Raw genomic sequence first — 19,672 nt, 5'->3', positions numbered from 1 at the left:
TGCTTTTTGTCATGTCTTGGATAAGGCTGACTTTAGTGTGACAAGTTCATTTAACTTCAGTCTTCAGAACACATACCTGTTAGAAGTCTGAAAATATATCTTTTCCGAGCTGCCATTTATTTCTTCAAAAGATACATGAATGGCAAATCTTGACTAGCTGATGAAAGAAAATAATTTTTGTCTTACTGAAAACCTAGATATGTTCAAAGTGATTTTTAGATTTTTGAATTATGTATGCATAGGTACGCAAGACTTCTTCTTTTTATAGGTGTTTGGTTCCAACTCTGCAAAATGCAGGCAACTTAACACTGGTAATTTTTTTTTTTAAATAAAAAATACTACTAAAGGGGAAAATCCTAACAAGATAAGCTAAAACAGATGAATGTCGCAGATCCATAGCTAAATAAAACTACAGTTCAGCAAATCTAGTCGAACCTGGCCAAAGGCAGAGCATATTATTCACACATTAGAAAATGACTTGCTAACGATCTTGTTCTTCAGTCATAGATACATGAACATGCATGTTCATTTTCTATGACCATGTTTTGCAGGTTTGCACACACCAATTAGGCTCTCATTAAATATGTTAGTATCTTTGATTACATTATGCTAGTGAAAAGTCAATGAATTATGTATTTTATTGATGCTCTTGTTATTATTTAGGAATATTTGTTATCAATTAATTTACTATATTTATCAGATCCATAGTGTGTGAAAAACACATTGTTTATTAAAAATGTGTATTTGTTATATAATCTATACAAAAAATGAAGTGAGAAAGTATTCTAACTAATGGCAGCTCTACAGAAATGTGGGAATCTCTTTGTAGAATACATCATTTCAATTCTCATCTATATTTTTTAAACCGAATTTAAGGATTTCTACTTTGATATTTAGCATCTGAGATATTTTACAGCTGTTGTTTGTGTCATTCTCCCTGACAAGTGCAGTAATGTAATTTATTCATTTCCTAATTGAATTTTGTAAGGTTTTTAGTTAATGATCATTCTCAGAATCATTTTCTTCAAGGCCTAACTGGATTTTTTTAACACTACAAATATTTTTACTTATGTTTACCAGAATTAGCAGAAAGTGACAATTAATGTATATGATGTAATATTTCTTATAATGTCTCAAGTAAAACAAGCATAAAAATGAATAATATAGAATCACATTTTGTGTTTTCAGCTATTTTAAAATTACAAGTGCATCTACAGAGATACAGTACATGAAAATAAGTTTGAAATACGGTATGTTTAATCCCTACTTACTGTATAGTTGTCTTTATAAATTTACTTCATCGTCTTTTAAGTCATGATGAATCATAACACAGGTAGGAATATACAATACAATGTATATTCAGGATACTTGCACATAATAAAGGAATCTTTTTCAATAACATCCCCTAAAAACAATGCATTTCAGAGCATTAAACCAAAGTCTTAAAAATCTAAAATCGTGACAAGAAACCTTTGAGAGGTGAGGTGGAGATCTACTTGGACAACATGGAGATGATCAAAGGTCACTGGGGTGTTGACAAGGACAGCACATGTAAAACTTTAAAAAGTGTAGCAAAATAATTAGAAAATTAGAAAAATCTAAAAAAAATTATGTCACTGTAAAAGTATAAACTTTGCCTGCCTTAAAAGTTATCTTCAGTGAGAAACGCAATATTTACTTTCATTTACAATTTTTTTTCATGTCTGGGGAATAGTTGGTGTTGCCTTATGAGTTTATGTGAAATCTCCATTAATAGCTGTAAAATATTTTAATTTGGAATGTATTTCATTTAGCTTGTATCTATGCAGGCCAGAACATATTATCTTCACATATATCAGTGGTAAGAACAGACAAGTCAGTGCCCATGCTTTTGTATACAAACAATGGGATCCAAACCTCATTGTTTTACACATACTCACTTCAAAGGATCCCATGCTGGGATATTCAATGAAGGGAGGCCAACCCTTAATTAATACTCAACTTCCCGGAAACATTTAAGTTGATCTCCTGCTCAGAATAGCTCACCAATCAGAAGCCACTCTATGCCAACCAATGAGGCATCAGCCTGTAATGATATACACAGACTAGTTGGGAGGGAGAAACACACTTTATGGGAGAGCAGCCATCAGAATGGAACCTTGGTGGAAAGGGTAATTATGGGAAAGGTCTGCCCTTTACTTGTAACTAGAGATGAGCCGAACACCCCCCGGTTTGTGGCAGAATATGCGAACAGACCAAAAATTTGTGCGAACACGCAAACCCCGTTAAAGTCCATGGGACTCCAACATGAAAAATCAAAAGTGGTAATTTTAAAGGCTTAAATGACAAGTTATTGTCATTCAAAGTGTTTGGGGACCTGGGGCCTGCTCCAGGGGACTTAAGTCAATGCAAAAAAGAGTTTTAAAAAACGGCCGTTTTTTCGGGAGCAGTGATTTTAATAATGCTTAAAGTGAAACAATAAAAGTGAAATATTCCTTTAAATATCATGCCTGGGGGGTGTCCATAGTATGCCTGTAAAGTGGTGCATTTTTCTTTCCCGTGTTTAGAACAGTCCCTGCACAAAATGACATTTCTAAAGGAAAAAAAGTCATGTAAAACTGCTTGTGGCTGTAATGCAATGTTGCCCCCCAGCCCATTACCGGGCCCTTTGGGTCTGGTATGGATATTAAGGGGAACCCCGCACCCAAATTAAAAAAAAAAGGAGTGGGGCCCCCAGGCCCTATATACTCTGAACAGCAGTATACAGGTGGTCCCCAGGTTACAAATAAGATAGGGACTGTAGGTTTCTTGTTAAGTTGAATCTACAGTCCCTGACAAAAGTCTTGTCGCTTCTCTATTTTGTAAAAACTCCTGCTATTAACCTGACTTTTAATTAATCAATTGGTGTTAGAAATAGCTCATATGAAAAGCTAAATCCCTCCCAAATGATGTTTAATGCACTGAAATAAATTTGTTTCACTGAAAAAAGATTTATCATTTAATCAAGACAGACAGGTCAAATTTTGGCAAGACAAAAGTTTTGTGCCTATACAGAAATTGAACAACTTTACTGAAAATCCAAAAATATGTCAGCAAATTAAGTAGTGGTGCTGTGAGATCCAAATTTAATATCTTGTATGACTTCCATGAGCTTGAAGGACAGCATCCATGCGGTTTGGCAAGGATTCATACAATTTATTAATGAAGTCGTCAGGAATAGCAAAGAAAACAGTCTTGCATGCCTCCCAGAGTTCATCAATATTCTTTGGTTTCATCTTCCATGCTTCATCTTTCATCCTACACCACATATGCTGAATGATGTTCATGTCTGGTGACTGGGCTGGCCAATCCTGGAGCATCTTGATCTTCTTTGCCTTAAGGAACTTTGATGTGGAGATGAAAGTATGCGATGGAGCACCATCCTGCTGCAAAATTTTGCCTTTTTTATGGTTGGGAATATAAGAGATAGCTAAGATTTGTTGGTGTTTTAGACTATTGATTTTGCCCTCCACCCTGCAGATCCCTCGCACACCCCCATACTGCATGTAACCCCAGACCATGATTTTGCCTCCACCAAACTTCACTGTTTTCTGGGTAAATCTCAGCTCCATGCGGGTTCCAGTAGGTCTCCTGCAATATTTGCAGCGACTGTGGTGTAATTCAACAGAAGATTCATCTGAAAAATCCACCTTCTGCCACTTTTCCAGAGTCCATCCTTTAGCAGGCTGTGGCCCTTGGCAAATGCCATACAATTTTTCAATTGTCTTTTGTTTAGTGCTGACTTATGGGCACTGATTCGACCATGGAGGCCATTTCGAGACAGAATCCGACAAACTGTTCTGGTTGACACAGGGACTTCAGGTGTCCAGGTCTCGTGGAGCTCTGCTGCAGTGGAAAATGGGCTGGCCTTGGATTTTCGAGCCAACAAACGGTCCTCTCAAGCAGTTGTCTTGCGGGGTCGGCCTGACCTGGCCTTGTCCAAAACGTTTCCAGTCTCTTCAAATCTTTTTTTTATCCTCTGAACTTGACGCTGAGACACATTGAAGGTGTCTGCCACATCAGCAGTGGATCTGGTCTTCAGCCTCTTGATAATCAAAACTTTAGTCTCCGGGTGTTTGCAGAGGTCTAGTTGCAGTTGAGAAGGTCTAGTGTACTGGTGTTCTTTTTATACACACCTGAGACCTAATTGATCCACTATTAGTCACAGGTGAAGCTCATATAACAAGGCGACAACACTTATGTCTTGGCAAAAATTGACTCAATGGACTTTACCAAGCTGTGAATATTAGAATACTTTTTGTCAGTTTCGTTTTGCACTGAAACATTATTACAAAAGCTGTTGGGATTAAAATGACCCATTTCTTGTAACAAAATCTTGATTAGAAATATATTTTAGCGGCACCTTAGGTCAATTTGTACACAAGCGACAAGACTTTTGTCAGGGACTGTATTTGTAATTTGGAACAGGTATATTTTTTAAGTGTAGCTCCAGCCCAAAAATCTATGTTTAAGCTTTTTGGATAATATAAGGCAGGGTTATCATCCCTGTAACATTTTTTTTGCTGTCTGTCCCCCTGTTCAGAAGATTTCACCTCACTTTCTGTCCCAATGACAATTGGATTTTGAAAATTATTAGGGAAACAAGGATTGATGATAAAGCATCAGTGGAGACACCTTTTTCCCATATTAACTCTTACAGGAGAGAATTTCCCTTCCTATGGGTAGATTTTCTCTCACTTCCTGTTGTCTCACTCCATTTCTAAGTAGGAGTCATTTGTAAGTTGGATGTTTGAAAATAGAGGACAGCCTGTATATAAATATACAGCCTGCCCTATACACTCTGAGGAAAATTGGGCCTTAGGTGTTGGTGGCACAACACTGTAAAGCCTCACAGATACTCTTGTTGAGCGCAGGAACGGGCCCCCCTGTGAAATATTAGATCAAAAATTGCAGTTGCTACTACTTTTCTGGTGGTGTACACAGTACACAATACAATGTAGTGCGGTGTTGCAAAACAAAATATACATCATGTCCAGAAGGCCACCAAGGAGAGGCAGACGCTGACAGGCCACTAAAAGAGGGCAAGCAGGCACTGTGTCTACAGTCAACAGTGCTGGTCATGGACATGGCGCATCCTCTGCTTGGCACACTTGTCCTTTTTTTCTGCTGCTGACTGTGTTATTGAGCCAGAACATGCAGAAGAGTTGGTGGAGTGAATAGCAAAGCCTCCTCATCCTCTGTCATCCAGGCTCAGAATAGTTTTCCTTCCTATGCAGCTGCCAAAGTGGCCTATTCCACAGGCTCCTTGTCCACAGTCACTCCTTCCGTAGCCCAACCATCATGCACAGAGGAGTCCCCCGAACTATTTGACCACAGTGTTGGGTACATGCTGCTGGAGGATGCGCAGCGATTTGAAGGCTCCAATGTTAGTTTCCAGGTTGAGGAAGGGAGTAACGTGAGCTTAGAGAGAGGGGGTGCCCAAGAAAGACAAGAAACTGGCAGTCATGTTCCCCCAGCTGCAGCATACTGCCAAGTTTGCTCTAGTGACGAATAAGGAGGATATGATGAGGTCACTGACTCTACTTGGGTGCCTGTTAGAATAGAGGAGGAGGAGGCACAACTCCAACGAGGCAGGATGTCCTCTAGGGGGCAGCCACCCTACTGCATCACACCGCAGAGCTCCGCAGGTGCTGGGCGCTGCTGACTCCCCGCTGATTTTGAAGAGTTCCTTGGTGTGGGCCTTTTTGGACACATATGCAGCAGATCGCACCGTTTCTGTTTGTAACCTATGTCTCAAGCATGGCCACAACAGCAGCTGCTTGGGCACCACATGCTTGACTAGACATATGATGACCTCCCATGCAGTCTTTTTCCCATATACTATATTTGAGATTTAATATATCTCAGATATGATTTGGGTTAAATGAGTTCTTTGACCATGAGTGAAAGCTTTAACACAATAACAACATTTATTGGTGAGTAGTTGAAAGTCTGTCTAATACACAACCATTTATCTATAGTCTACACCAAGGAAGAAAATATTAGGTTAAAATAAGAGAATTACATGAAGGAATAAAGAGTATATTCCTGAAAATCTGCAAACATATTTAGTTACAAGTAAAATGCAGACCTTTCTCATAATTACCCTTTGCACCAAGGTTTCATTCTGATAGTTGCTCTCCCATAAAAGAGTGTGTTTCCCTCCCATCTAGTCTGTGTATATCATTACATGCTGATGCCTCATTGGTTGGCATAGCGTGGCTCTGATTGGTGAGCTTCCCTATTCCTGGTTAAGGACTGGCTACATCTCCAATCCCTATACTTTGCATAAGTCAGAAAATCCTTGTGACTATTCTGAGCAGGAGCTTAATTTGAATTTTCCCGGGAAGTTAAGTATTGATTACGGGTTGGCCTCCCTTCATTGCATATCACAGCATGGGATCCTTTGAAGTGAGTATGTGTAAAACAATGAGGTTTGTATCTCATTGTTTGTATACACAAGCCTAGGCACCGACTTGTCTGGTCTACCAGAGATTTCTGTATTTGATAATATGTTCCGCTCTACATAGATAAAAGCTAAATTAAATATATTCATTAAATATAAATAAATTAAATAGAAATTAAATATATTCATAATTACAATATTTTACAGCTATTAATGTAGATTTCACATAAACTCATAAGGCAACAAGTCCGTTGACAACAGCACTTGAAAGACCCACATCAAATAAAAAGGCGGAATTCTCCTTGCTCCTCATCTGGGATCTCCAACCCTACTCCAGTCCTCTCAAAAACTTGCACTGAGAGGAATGAAGGTATAGCAATAGGTGTCCCAAGTACTTGCAGTTAATCTGCTAGCAGTAAACCACCATCTGATTTTAGCAGGCAAATTTCCCTACCCCAGTTGCTAAACCGTAAAAAGAAATTTGGTCCCAGCCATCCACATGCTCACAGTCTGCTAGCTTGAATGCCAGCTTGGCCAAATTGCTAGCACTGCAACTACTGCCTTTTCAGCTGATAGACTCTGCCCCCTTTTGTGAATTTGTGGAATGTGCTGCACCTCAGTTGCAGGTTCCAAAACGCCATTTTTTTTCATGGAAGGCCATTCCAGCTCTCTACCGGCATGTGGAAGGCAATGTTTTTGTCCTGTTGGACAGGGCGGTCAGCAGTAAGGTGCATTTTACCACAGACTTATGATCTAGCAGGCATGGGCAGGGATGTTACCTTTCCTTCATGGAGCACTGGGTAACTCTGCTGGTAGCTGGGAAGGATGAAGGACAGGGTTCAGTATTGTTAGAGCTTGTTCTGCCACCACGCCTCCAAAATGCTAGCGGTGATTCTGCCACAGCTCTCTCCTCCACCCCCTCCTCTTCTTCTTCCTCTATGGCCTCTTCTGCAGATTTGTTCTCTGAACCAGTGGTGCCCCGTAAGCATTCAAGGGGCTACGCAAGCACTCAGGCAAAAAGATGCCATGCGGTGCATGAGTTACATAGTTACATAGTAGGTGAGGTTGAAAAAAGACACAAGTCCATCAAGTCCAACCTATGTGTGTGATTATATGTCAGTATTACATTGTATATATGTTGTGCTCGTTCAGGTGCTTATCTAATAGTTTCATGAAACTATCAATGCCCCCTGCTGAGACCACCGCCTGTGGAAGGGAATTCCACATCCTTGCCGCTCTTATAGTAAAGAACCCTCTACATAGTTTAAGGTTAAACCACTGCTTATTGGACAGGAGCCACACTGCGGCAGAGATTCTATCAGCTCTGCAGGGGCAGGCTCAGAGGTGGTTGATGCCATGCCAGATTCATCCAGGAATGGTTGTATGCGAAGGGCACCAACCTTCTATCCGCCCTCCAACACGGACACTTGATCCATGTTCCATGTTTGGCACATATCCTGAATTTGGTGGTGCAGCGGTTCTTGAGCAGGTACCCAGGCTTACAAGATCTCCTGAGGCATACCAGAAAAGTCTGTGGTCATTTCCAATGGTCATAGAATGCCGGTGCTTGGTTGACATTCAAAGGGAATGCAACCTGCCCACCATTCGCTTCATTTGTGGCATGTCCACCAGGTAGAAGTCAACATTGGCAATGCTGCAGTGGCTGTACATGCAGCAGAAGGCCATCAATGAGTACCAGTGTGAGTATGGCACCAGGACAGGGTCAGGGGAGCTTGGCTTCTTTTCACCACGCCAGTGGTTACAGATCAAGGATTCATGCACTGTCCTGTCACCATTTGATGAGGCCACGAGGATGGTGAGCAGCGACAATGCATGCATCAGTGATACTGTCCCTCTTGTCTTCCTGTTGGAGCACACGCTTCATGGAATAATGGACAGGGCACTTGAGGCAGAACAGTGTGAGGAAGAGGAGGACTTCCTTACCTCTCAAGGCCCCCTTTATCCAGATATTATTCCTGCAGGCCCACCAAACACACAGAATCCAGGGAGGCCATGCAGCGTAAGGACCCTAGGATTCGTGGTATCAAAGAGAAGGAATCATTACTGGCTGGCAATCCTTCTTGATCCACGTTACAAGGGTAAGGTTGCAGAACTCATCCTGCCTTTGCAGAGGGAGCAGAGGATGAAATATCTTCAGGAGGCCATGAAGAAAGGTTTGTGCAATGCATTTCCAGACCCTGTGAGGTTACAATTTCCTGGTGCTGGACGACATGTTGCTGAGGCTTCTGTCAGGTCACCTGAGGCCAAGTGACAGATGCACACTGTTGGGGTCAGAAGTGCACCGCAAAGATAGTGGACCCTATGGCTGACTGCTGTGGATGGGAGTCTAGGTGGTTAAGGAAGGCAGGTTCTCTGGAACACCAACACGGATCCCACAAGGGCTAGAGCATAAGATTCCCCAGGGTGCGGAGTCTAAGAGCCAGCAGGTGTTTACCAGAGCCTCTAGTGGTGAGGATGGACTGGGCTGCAACTGGCTCCAGGTCACGACCCCAAGGGTCTCCCAGCTCACGCCCACAGTAGGCTAAAGGAGGACAGAGATAGTAAGGGAATAAGCCAAAGGTCGGGGCGACTAGCAGACATGGATAAACATAGAACACGCCAAAGGCCAGGGTCACAAGCAGGCAGGGATAGTTGAGAACAAGCCAAGATCGGTGACTGGAATCAGACATATAAGACACAGCAAGATGTACACAGAAGCTAAACACACAAGGGTTGATCAGCAAGACAGGCTTGCAGTGCACAGGTTAATATAGAGTTCCCTGATAGGGGCTGGGGTGGAGCCATGCTTTGAGGAGAGATTTTTTAAGTAGCCAGGTGAGAGTGTCTGGCCTCTAAAGGTGAACACATGAAGGAGAGTTAAGCTGACAGAAAAAGATTACTGCATAACCATGACAGCTTCGTTCAGTCAGAGGAAGAGTAGTGGAGAAGGTTGCCGGCTGACCGATGCCTTTAGACAATTTTTCAGTCCTCAGTACCAAGGTCTGATCGGTTCAAGCAACCATCACCAGCATCTGCATTACATGGTGCAGGAATATCTACGGGCAAGAGCAGACTTGGAGACCTTTCCAACAACGCATCCACTGGGTTACCGAGTCTTGAAGATGGACCACTGGCCAGAACTTGCTCAATATGCAATTGATCTATTGGCCTGTCCTGCATCCAGCGTTCTTTCTGAACGCACATTCAGTGCTGCTGGAGGGTTTGTAATGGATCATAGAGTGCACCTGTCCACAGACTCCCTTGATAGGCTCACATTCATAAAAATTAATCAGTCTTGGATCAGCAGCAGCTATCAAGCACCTGATGCTGATGTAACTGATTGATTTTTCTATGGATGTGGGATCCCTTGAAGACTGCCTATGGATGAGTGACTATCCTATTCCTCCTCAATCTTAATGATGCTAACTTCCAACAATATTTTTGGTTTAGGGCACCACCACCACCACTGCCTAAGGCCCAATTTTTCTGTCCCTGTTTAACAGGGGCATGTAATTACAATTTTTGATCTAATATTTCACAGCAGGGCCCATTCCTGCGCCCAGCAAGAGTATCTGTGAGGGGTTACAGTGTTGTGGCACCACCAAATTTTTCTGCCCCTGTCCCAGCATCAGAAAAAAAGGACAAGTGTGCCCCACTGCCACCTGCAGAAGATGCACCGTGTCCATGACCAGCACTGTGGACTGTAGACACAGAGCCTGCTTGCCTTCTTTTAGTGGCCTTTGAGCGTCTGCCTCTCCTTGGTGGCCTTCTGAACATGATGGGGATTTTGTTTTGCAACACTACACTACACTGTATTGTGCACTGTGTACACCACCAGAAAAGTAGTAGCAACTGCACTATGGGGGCACGGTATTGCGTACACCACCAGAAGTCTAATAGCAACTATGGGTGCACTGTATGTATTGTGTACTGTGTACACCACCAGAAAAGTAGTAGCAACTGCACTATGAGTGCACGGTACTGTGTACACCAACAGAAGTGTAATAACAACTATGGGTGTACTGTATTGTGTACACCACCAGAAAAGTAGTAGCAACTGCATGGTATTGTGTACACCACCAGAAGTCTAATAGCAACTAAGGGTGCACTGTATGTATTGTGTACTGTGTACACCACCAGAAAAGTAGTAGCAACTGCACTAGGGGTGCACGGTATTGTGTACACCACTGGAAGTCTAACAGCTACTATGGGTGCACTGTATGTATTGTGTACTGTGTACACCACCAGAAAAGTAGTAGCAACTGCACTAGGGGTACACGGTACTGTGTACACCGCCTGAAGTATATTAGAAACAGTACAAAGCGAACGGCCTGCAGTGAGATATAGCTAAACTGTATGCAATGGAGATATATATATTATATATATATATATATATATATATATATATATATATATATATATATATATATATACACGAGACTATCTGTGTGTGTGTGTGTGTATATATATATATATATATATCTATAATATTATATATTATATAATATTAAATACACTGCAGCTAACTGAATCACCTGCCTGCCAGAAGTATATTAGAAGCAGTATACCAGGAACGGCCTGTAGCCTGTAGTAGGATCTAGCTAAACTGTATGCAGTGGATATATATATATATATATATATATATATATATATATATATACACAAGACTATCTGTATATATATATATTCAATACACTGCAGCTAACTCAATCACCTGCCTGCCTGAAGTATATTAGAGTACACCAGGAACGGACTGCAGTCAGATCTAGCTAAAATGGATACAGTGGATGTATATATATATATATACTAAATAAATACTAAATAAGTTTGTAGATTAAGTTTGTAGATTAATGTTTTAAGGAATATACTCTGTATCCCTTCATGTAATTCTCTTATTTTTGCCTATTAGTTTCTTTATTGGTGTAGACTATAGCTAGATGGTTGTGTATTAGATAGACTTTCAACTACTCACCAATAAATGTTGTTATTGTGTTAAAACTTTCACTCTTGGTCAAAGAACTCTCATTTAACCCAAATCATAACTGAGAGATATTAAATATTAAATATAGTACACGGTTGACATTGGTCACCCCCACAAGTCTGATGCAGGAGTCCAACATGAAAGCAGAACATTTGGTAATGCAGGCTAACCTGCTCAACTAGGTTCAGGCCTGGCTGCCATCAATGCTAGCCTGGCAGTCTCCTCTGAGTTCTGGCCAATGTAAGAAGTAGGTAGGGCAGTGTCCAGGTATCAGTAAAGGTCAGTAGTGTGCAGGGAAGTGTACATAGTTCAGTAAAGGTCAGTACTAGGTATGGCAGCGTACAGAGGTTAGTAAAATGTAGGGCAATGTACAGAGGTCAGTAGTGTGTAGGACAATGTACAAAGGACAGCAGGATGTAGGGCAATTGGGGGGCACAGTACTGGGGACCCAGGAAGGCACAGTACTAGGGGCTCAGGAAGGCATGATTCAGGGAAGTCGGGAGAAAACACGGGGGTCAGGAGGGCACACCACTGGGGGCTCAGGGGGGCATACCACTGGGGCATCAGGAGGGCATACCACTTGGGTGTCGGGAGGGCACATAAGTGGTTTCCTGATGCAGAGCAGCACAGGTAAGCTTGTGTGGCAGATCCACCTCTTCTAGTGCTGACCCCAGTCAGCCCTGCTCTCTCATCCGTCCCATATGATGTTATTCACAAGCACCTTGGATGGACTGAGGAGAAGGCCTGGTGGGGATCAGCACAGTACACTCTGGAAATGGGCTCAGGCACATTCAAACAAGAGCCTAAACCTGCCTAAGCTATTTCTGAATGCTGTTATAGGCAGCAGAGGCATTCCCTACCCCCCAGCCACACATAAGCAAAGGGGCGTGCTGTAGGACAGGGAATGCCTTTGCTGGATAGGATTGGCTTTGACATCTTCCTGACAGTTCATTGCTATCCTGTGCCGTTCTGGAAGTCGAGGGTTGGCAAAGGCATGGATGAGATCGTGCCCTTCATCTGTCCGTAGTCAACCGGTGGACTGGTCAAAAATATCTAATAGTCTGTATTTTATTGAAATCTGTACTGTATTAAAGGTGAGTTGAACATTCCTTGGACTTTCTAGGTTTTTTACTGTTGGAGGAACATTGTCCGATCTTATTGAAAAGAGCTGTAGGGGATGACCTGTAAGCTGTTTATCTTATTCACTTAGAGAAAATGAGTATCAGATTCAGAAGCAAGTCAGATGCAGCATGTTTTCAGGTGCTTTTAGGGAAAAATGCAGTGCATATTAGATATGTTTGACAGTCATTTCATATGAACTTGTATAGAGGAAAAAAAGAAAAGCAGAATGATGTATGTCAAAAACAAATAAAAATTAACACCACTGCACATACGCATGTTTAAAATGCTAGCATACTGGATTTTAAATCTTTTAACAGTGCTTTCAAAACACAAGTCAAAACCAAAACATAAATTATCATGTTTTTTACCCTAAGCTGAGTCTGAGGCTTTTTGTATTTGTTGTGTTCTGTCTTGTGATTGCTTGGTTCATCATTTGTTGGCTGTTGTCAAAAAAAATATTTGTAGCAGTAACAAAAAAAAGGATTTATTTAATCTAAACTGCACACAAGCAGTTGTAAGAAAGAAAATAAAACACTTATTTGAAAAGAGACGGGTTTCCAGTGCCTGTGGCTTCTCTTTAACTCATAATTTCAGCTGAAAAAGGTTTCAAGTTAATTTCAAGTCAAGTCAATTCGATTGTGGCTTATTTCTAAGTTATAAATGATTACAAAAAGGACACATAAAACATATACAATGGGAACATTTAAGTTACAAATAATTTAACAAGAGCTGCAATAAAAGGTTTCAAAATTGGCAAGAACATTACAATTAATGACATGTTGCTAGAGTATAACAATTAAAAATTATTATTAATACTATTACGTAAATGCTACCCTCAAAGAAGTCACTGAATTGATTTGTGATTTCTCTGCACATCTGAAGATGGCACACCTCTTACCGACACACCTTGAGGTATTTCAAATACCTCAAGGTAGAATTACTAGAAGCATAGAATAAAAGAAGAGAAGTATAGCAAGTGTACTTATACAAGCAAAAAGGCAACAGCATTACTCTAAGCGGTATAGTTAAACACCTGTGGTATTCTGACTAACAGTAATTATGAGAACTGAACTGCATTTACCTAGCCACATAGCATTGCACACAGTATGATGGCAGCAGCAGTCTCTAATCAGCCCTTTTCCTCTGAGCAGCACAACATTAGCTAACACCAGCAAACACTAGCCACACACCACTGTTCCACATTTATTGCAACCTTATGATGCTCCCGCTCAGCTGCTCAGCACAGGAAACTGGTTGTTTTCACATGGTCCCCATAGTGGCTTTCTTCCTGCATACTCCAGGCTGGTGGCACAACAGAGCTCCCTTTCTCCAGCAGCCCAGTTCACTATCTCCTTGCTCTGTTGCACAAGCCAATCACCATCCTCCAGACCCAGACAAAATGGCTGCCTCTGCACTGAAGACACTCTATAGATGAGCATTGCAAAGTGGTTTCATTAAAGATGGTTGCTGCACTTTTGCATATACGGTTTAACCTTGTCCATAGTGCAGAAAGATAATACAGCAGCAACAAAGGAAGAAGTTCCACAGCAATTATGAGCTACAGTCCAGGTTACAAATATACAGTATATCATATACATTTATAATAAAAAGCAAGGTCCTATTATATAATCCATCTAAAAAATAAGTCAGAGCTGGTTACTGGGAAAAAAGAGAAGTCAAACCTAATAATTTTTAGTTCTGTATAAACAATGCTTTGCCATGGTGCTGATAAATATTATGAGATAGGCATTGATCACTAGGAGTCTGATATAAATTTGCATTTGATTTATTAAAAACCTTTAGGCCAGGCTATTTAGCAGTGATAGATAAATGTGAATAACAGGCACTCCTTTACCAATGGTCTATCTTTATGCATAGGTGAATATTGTCTTTCCATATGCACTTAATAGGACACAAATCTCTATTTTTTCTAAATATCATGTGCCTTTTCCTGTAAAGAAGTGGATGTATCTTTTGGATACAGATATCACTTTTTCAGCTTAATATATTTTGTTTAATTTGATGTATACTGCACAAGAACATAACATGCCATTTTCTCCTCAAATATACATATATTCATCTCAAAATATGATTATGCTACACATATTCTATTTTTGGGGAAACTAGTTTTTCACTATGCTTTTCATCATACCCATGTAGAATGCACCATTTTTTTTCTTAATTTAGTGCACGTATGATTAATGGTAAGCTATAAGTCTAGCCAGCAAATGGATCAGAACAGGTTGCTTGATTCAAAAAGCTTCCAAACGTGATATTTTTTCTGAAGGGTCAAACATGTTTGAAGAATATGTCCAGTAGGGGTCATCAGCAGAGGATGTACAAAGAAACCACATCAGGAACAGCTCCAGAGCATCCAGAGGACTCCACCCAAATGACGATTGTGTAGTCAGATCCAAATACAACAAAAAAGCTGGATAGTGTAAAACCTCTTAACCACTTGCCGACTGCCGCATGCCGATGTACGTCCAAACTTTGGCGGCGGATATCATTGTTATGGCAGCAGCTAGCTGACATAACCCCAGTATCCCCATTTTCGTGCGGCAGTCAGTTTTAAGATAAAAGTGGTCTCTACGGTGGATTCACCACACGGTCACTTTTATCGGTGGCGGGAGAGGGCCCCCCCTCCCGCCGCGATCGGTGCCCTCTGCCACTTACCGGAGCCATCGGTAGCGGCGGAGGCAATCGCGTCCTTCTCCATGCTGTGCCTGGAGATGAGTGAGGCTAAGATGTCACCCACTCATCTCCATGACACTGCTGGGCGGAAGCGACATCAAAACGTCACTTCCGCCCATACATCTTAAAGGCACAATTTTTTCAATGTAATTTTTTTTAATTACTTTTTTTTATTGCATTTTAGTGTAAATATGAGATCTGAGGTCTTTTTGACCCCAGATCTCATATTTAAGAGGTCCTGTCATGCTTTTTTCTATTACAAGGGATGTTTACATTCCTTGTAATAGGAATAAAAGTGACACAATTTAAAAAAAAAAAAAAAACTGTGTAAAAATAAATAAAATCATGTAAAATAAATAATAAAAATATGTTTTTTTTTTAAAACCCCCCCGTCCCGACGAGCTTGCGCGCAGAAGCGAACGCATACGTGAGTAGAGCCCACATATGAAAACGGTGGTCAAACCACACATGTGAGGTATCACTGTGACCAGTAGAGTGAGAGCAATAATTCTAGCCATAGATCTTCTCTGTAACACAAAACATGCAACCTGTAGAATTTTTTAAACGTCGCCTATGGAGATTTTTGAGGGTAAAAGTTTGATGCCATTCCACGAGCGGGCGCAATTTTTAAGAGTGACATGTTGGGTATCAATTTACTTGGCGTAACATTATATTTCACAATATAAGAAAAAATTGGGCTAACTTTACTGTTGTCTTATTTTTTTTTATTCAAAAAAGTGAATTTTTTCCAAAAAAAGTGCGCTTATAAGACCGCTGCGCAAATACGGTGCAAAAAAAGTATTGCATTGACTGCCATTTTATTCTCTAGGGTGTTAGAAAAAAACAATATATAATGTTTGGGGGTCCTAAGTAATTTTCTAGCAAAAAAACCTGTTTAAACGTGTAAACACCTAAAATCCAAAACGAGGCTGGTCCTTAAGTGGTTAAGGGTTGCATTTAATATAAAGTATTGCACTTACATGTATCCATAGTAAAAATAGCATTGCATGGTAAAAAAGGAAGGTGGTCACCACAGAAAATCCCAACATGTAAAATACATGATAGCAGGAACATACAGCTCAGCCCATGTTCCTGCTATTGCGCATTTTAAATGTTTGGGTGGACTTGTTTGGGTGGAGTCCCCTGGATGCTTTGGAGCTGTTCCTGACGTAGTTCCCTTGTACATCCCCTGCTGATGACCCCTACTGGGACATATTCATCAAGCCTGTTTGACCCTTCGTAATAAAGGGTCCAGGCTCTCTGGTAAGAGTCCAACCTATTGTGGTGATGGCGTGTTCAGGGATTGGATAACCTTATCCACAGCTGAATAATGGTGTTTGCCATATGACCATTGACTCAGTTAAATTGATGATAGGCAACTCCTATCCTCATATTGATTAGTGGTTCCAAATTAATAATAACTACTGCAGTAGGGAACAGACACAAAAGATACGCTCAGCATCTTTCCAAATTACTGTTCTGCTTTATTATGACGCAATTGAAGGTTTTTATGCACATGATTACGTAGGTATCACATTAATATTACAATTGTAGGTTTATCGTAACAAGGGGCGTTACATAGGCAGGCTTATTCTAATCAGGACTCAAAAGAATGTAAACATGTACTGAAAACATTATTAGTGCCGTGTGCACAGTGAGGGCAGTGTGCGATACATACAAAATACAATACAATTATATACAGAACTTACAAATTTCCATTACACCATTATGGTACATTTGAGAGACTGATTTTTCTGGACTGCTTATTTATAATTTTTTTGCAATATTTTTAATATTTTGTTTCTTATTTTTGTGGTAATAGCTCACATTTATGATGCTTTCACACTGAATAATCTTTTCATATGCGCAGTATTATTTTTGTATTTATATTTTTTCTATCTGTTTTATTTAGACCACATCATTTATAGGTGATACAGTGCCTTGGAAAAAGTATTTATCCCCCTTGAAATTTTCCACATTTTGTCATGTTACAACCAAAGGCGTAAATTTATTTTATTGGGATGCCACTTTGTGGTGGTCTATCACATAAAGACCAACACAAAGTGGCACATAATTGTGTAGTGGAAGGAAAATGGTTTTCAAATGTTTTACAAAAAAAATCTGAAAAGTGTGGCGTGCATTGGTATTCAGCCCCCTTTACTCTAATACCCCTAACTTAAATCTAGTGAAACCAATTGCCTTCAGAAGTCGCCTATTAGTAAATAGAGCCCCCCATGTGTAATTTAATCTCAGTATAAATACAGCTGTTCTGTGAAGCACTCAGAGGTTTGTTAGAGAACCTTAGGGAACAAACCGCATCATGAAGACCAAGGAACACACCAGAAAAGTCAGGGATAAAGTTGTAGAGAATTTTGAAGCAGGATTAGGTTATAAAAAAATATCCCAAGCTTTGAATATCAGAGCACTGTTCAATCCATCATCCGAAAATGGAAAGAGTATGGCACAACTGCAAACCTACAAGACATGGCCGTCCACCTAAACTAACAGGCCGGGCAAGGAGAGCATTGATCAGAGAAGCAGTCAAGAGACCCATGGCAACTCTGGAGGAACTGCAGAGATCCACAGCTCAGGTGGGAGAATCTGTGCACAGGACAACTATTAGTCGTGCACTCCACAAATCTGACCTTTATGGAACAGTGGCAAGAAAAAAGCCATTGTTGAAAGAAAGCCATAAGAAGTCCCGTTTGCAGTTTGCGAGAAGCCATGTGGGGGACACAGCAAACATGTGGAAGAAGGTGCTCTGGTCAGAAGAGACCAAAATTCAACTTTTTGGCTTAAAAGCAAAACGCTATGTGTGGCGGAAAACTAATACTGCACAGCACCCTGAACACACCATCCCCACCATTAAACATGGTGGTGGCAGCATTATGTTGTGGGGATGCTTTTCTTCAGCAGGGACAGGGAAGCTGGTCAGAGTTGATGGGAAGATGGATGAAGCCAAATACAAGGCAATCTTAGAAGGAAACCTGTTATGCAGCGTACACACGAGCGGACTTTTCTATCGGACTGGTCCGACGGACAATCCGATCGTGTGTTGGTTTCATCGGACCTTCAGCTGACTTTTCCAGTCGAAAATCTGACGGACTTTAGATTTGAAACATGCTTCAAATCTTTCCGACAGACTCGAGTCCGGTTGAAAAATCTGCTTGTGTGTATGCTAGTCCGACAGACGAAAACCCATGCTAGGTCAGCTATTGGCTACTGGCTATCAACTTCCTTATTTTAGTCTGGTCGTACGTCGTCACGTACGAATCCACACTTTGGTGTGATCATGTGTAGGCAAGTCCGGTCGTCCAAAAGTCCATCGGAAGTCCGTCAAAAGTCCGTCGGAAAGTCCATCGGACCAGTCCGGTCAAAAAGTCCGCCCGTGTGTACGCGGCATTAGAGTCTGCAAAAGGCTTGAGGTTCACCTTCCAGCAGGACAATGACCCTAAACATACAGCCAGAGCTACAATTGAATGGTTTAGATCAAAGCATATTCATGTGTTAGAATGGCCCAGTCAAAGTCCAGACCTAAATCTAATTGAGAATCTGTAGCAAAACTTGAAAATTGCTGTTCACAGACACTCTCCATTCAATCTGATAGAGCTTGAGCTATTTTGCAAAGAAGAATGGGCAAAAAATGTCACTCTGTAGATGTGCAAAGCTGGTAGAGAAATCCCCAAAAGACTTGCAGCTGTAATTGCAGCGAAAGATGGGTCTACCAACTATTGACTCAGGGAGCTGAATACAAATGCACGCCACATTTTTCAAAATGTTTTTTCCACTTCACAATTGTGTGTTGTTTTATCAAATAGCATTCCAATAAAATACATTTACGTTTTTGGTTGTAACACAACAAAATGTGGAGAATTTCAAGGGGTGTGAATACATTTTCAAGGCATTATAGAATAACAGCAAAGTAATGGTTGAAGTCATGGAAAACTAGCACAATGATAGTTGAGTCCTCTTATAATCGAGTAATAAAACTAGTTTTACAATATAATTGCTTATTTGTCTTTTAAAACTGTTTGTGTAAAGCAAATATACACATGTTAACCTTAATGTTTTATCCTAACATTGTTCTGTTCATGAACAACCAGCATTTGACATAATTTCACTTAGCCTTATGTTCTCTTCACTCTCTTTCTATATGCTTTCTCCAGGCAAATCTATATAATAGAGCACATTCTGACCTCACCCAAGACCTTTCAATAGCACAGTATCCCTCTAGCAATCATTACAAAGTACTTTAATACTTAAATCAAAAATTGCATACCCGAGTTGCTGTGAAATTACAATTCCAATCTTCACCTACACATGTCCACAAGCACAATTTTGGGATCTTACAACTGTAGGAAAAATAACAATAATCATAATAGAACTATAACTATAGCCATAATAGTCTACATGACTTCTATGGCCACCCCCACCCCTCCAGTAGAATATTC

The 19,672-nt window shown here is 40.7% G+C and overlaps 1 protein-coding gene across 5 annotated transcripts in view; it reads left to right on the top strand.

Moving 5' to 3' along the window:
• The window catches only part of SYT1 (synaptotagmin 1), a 954,200-nt gene that overhangs the window by 653,856 nt on the left and 280,672 nt on the right, over positions 1 to 19,672 (top strand). Inside the window, exon 1 of one of the 5 annotated variants that reach the window (XM_073620001.1) lies at positions 1,189 to 1,250. The exons of the other annotated variants lie outside the window; for them this stretch is intronic. The gene's annotated coding sequence lies outside the window, so the exon portion shown is untranslated. Of the gene's footprint in view, positions 1 to 1,188; positions 1,251 to 19,672 lie in introns of those variants that run through there. 5 annotated transcript variants of the gene reach the window in all.

The sequence above is a fragment of the Aquarana catesbeiana genome, linkage group LG03 (assembly GCF_042186555.1).
Source record: "Aquarana catesbeiana isolate 2022-GZ linkage group LG03, ASM4218655v1, whole genome shotgun sequence".
In the NCBI taxonomy this organism is placed as follows: domain Eukaryota; kingdom Metazoa; phylum Chordata; class Amphibia; order Anura; family Ranidae; genus Aquarana; species Aquarana catesbeiana.
This window is presented reverse-complemented; position numbering and strand designations above follow the sequence as displayed.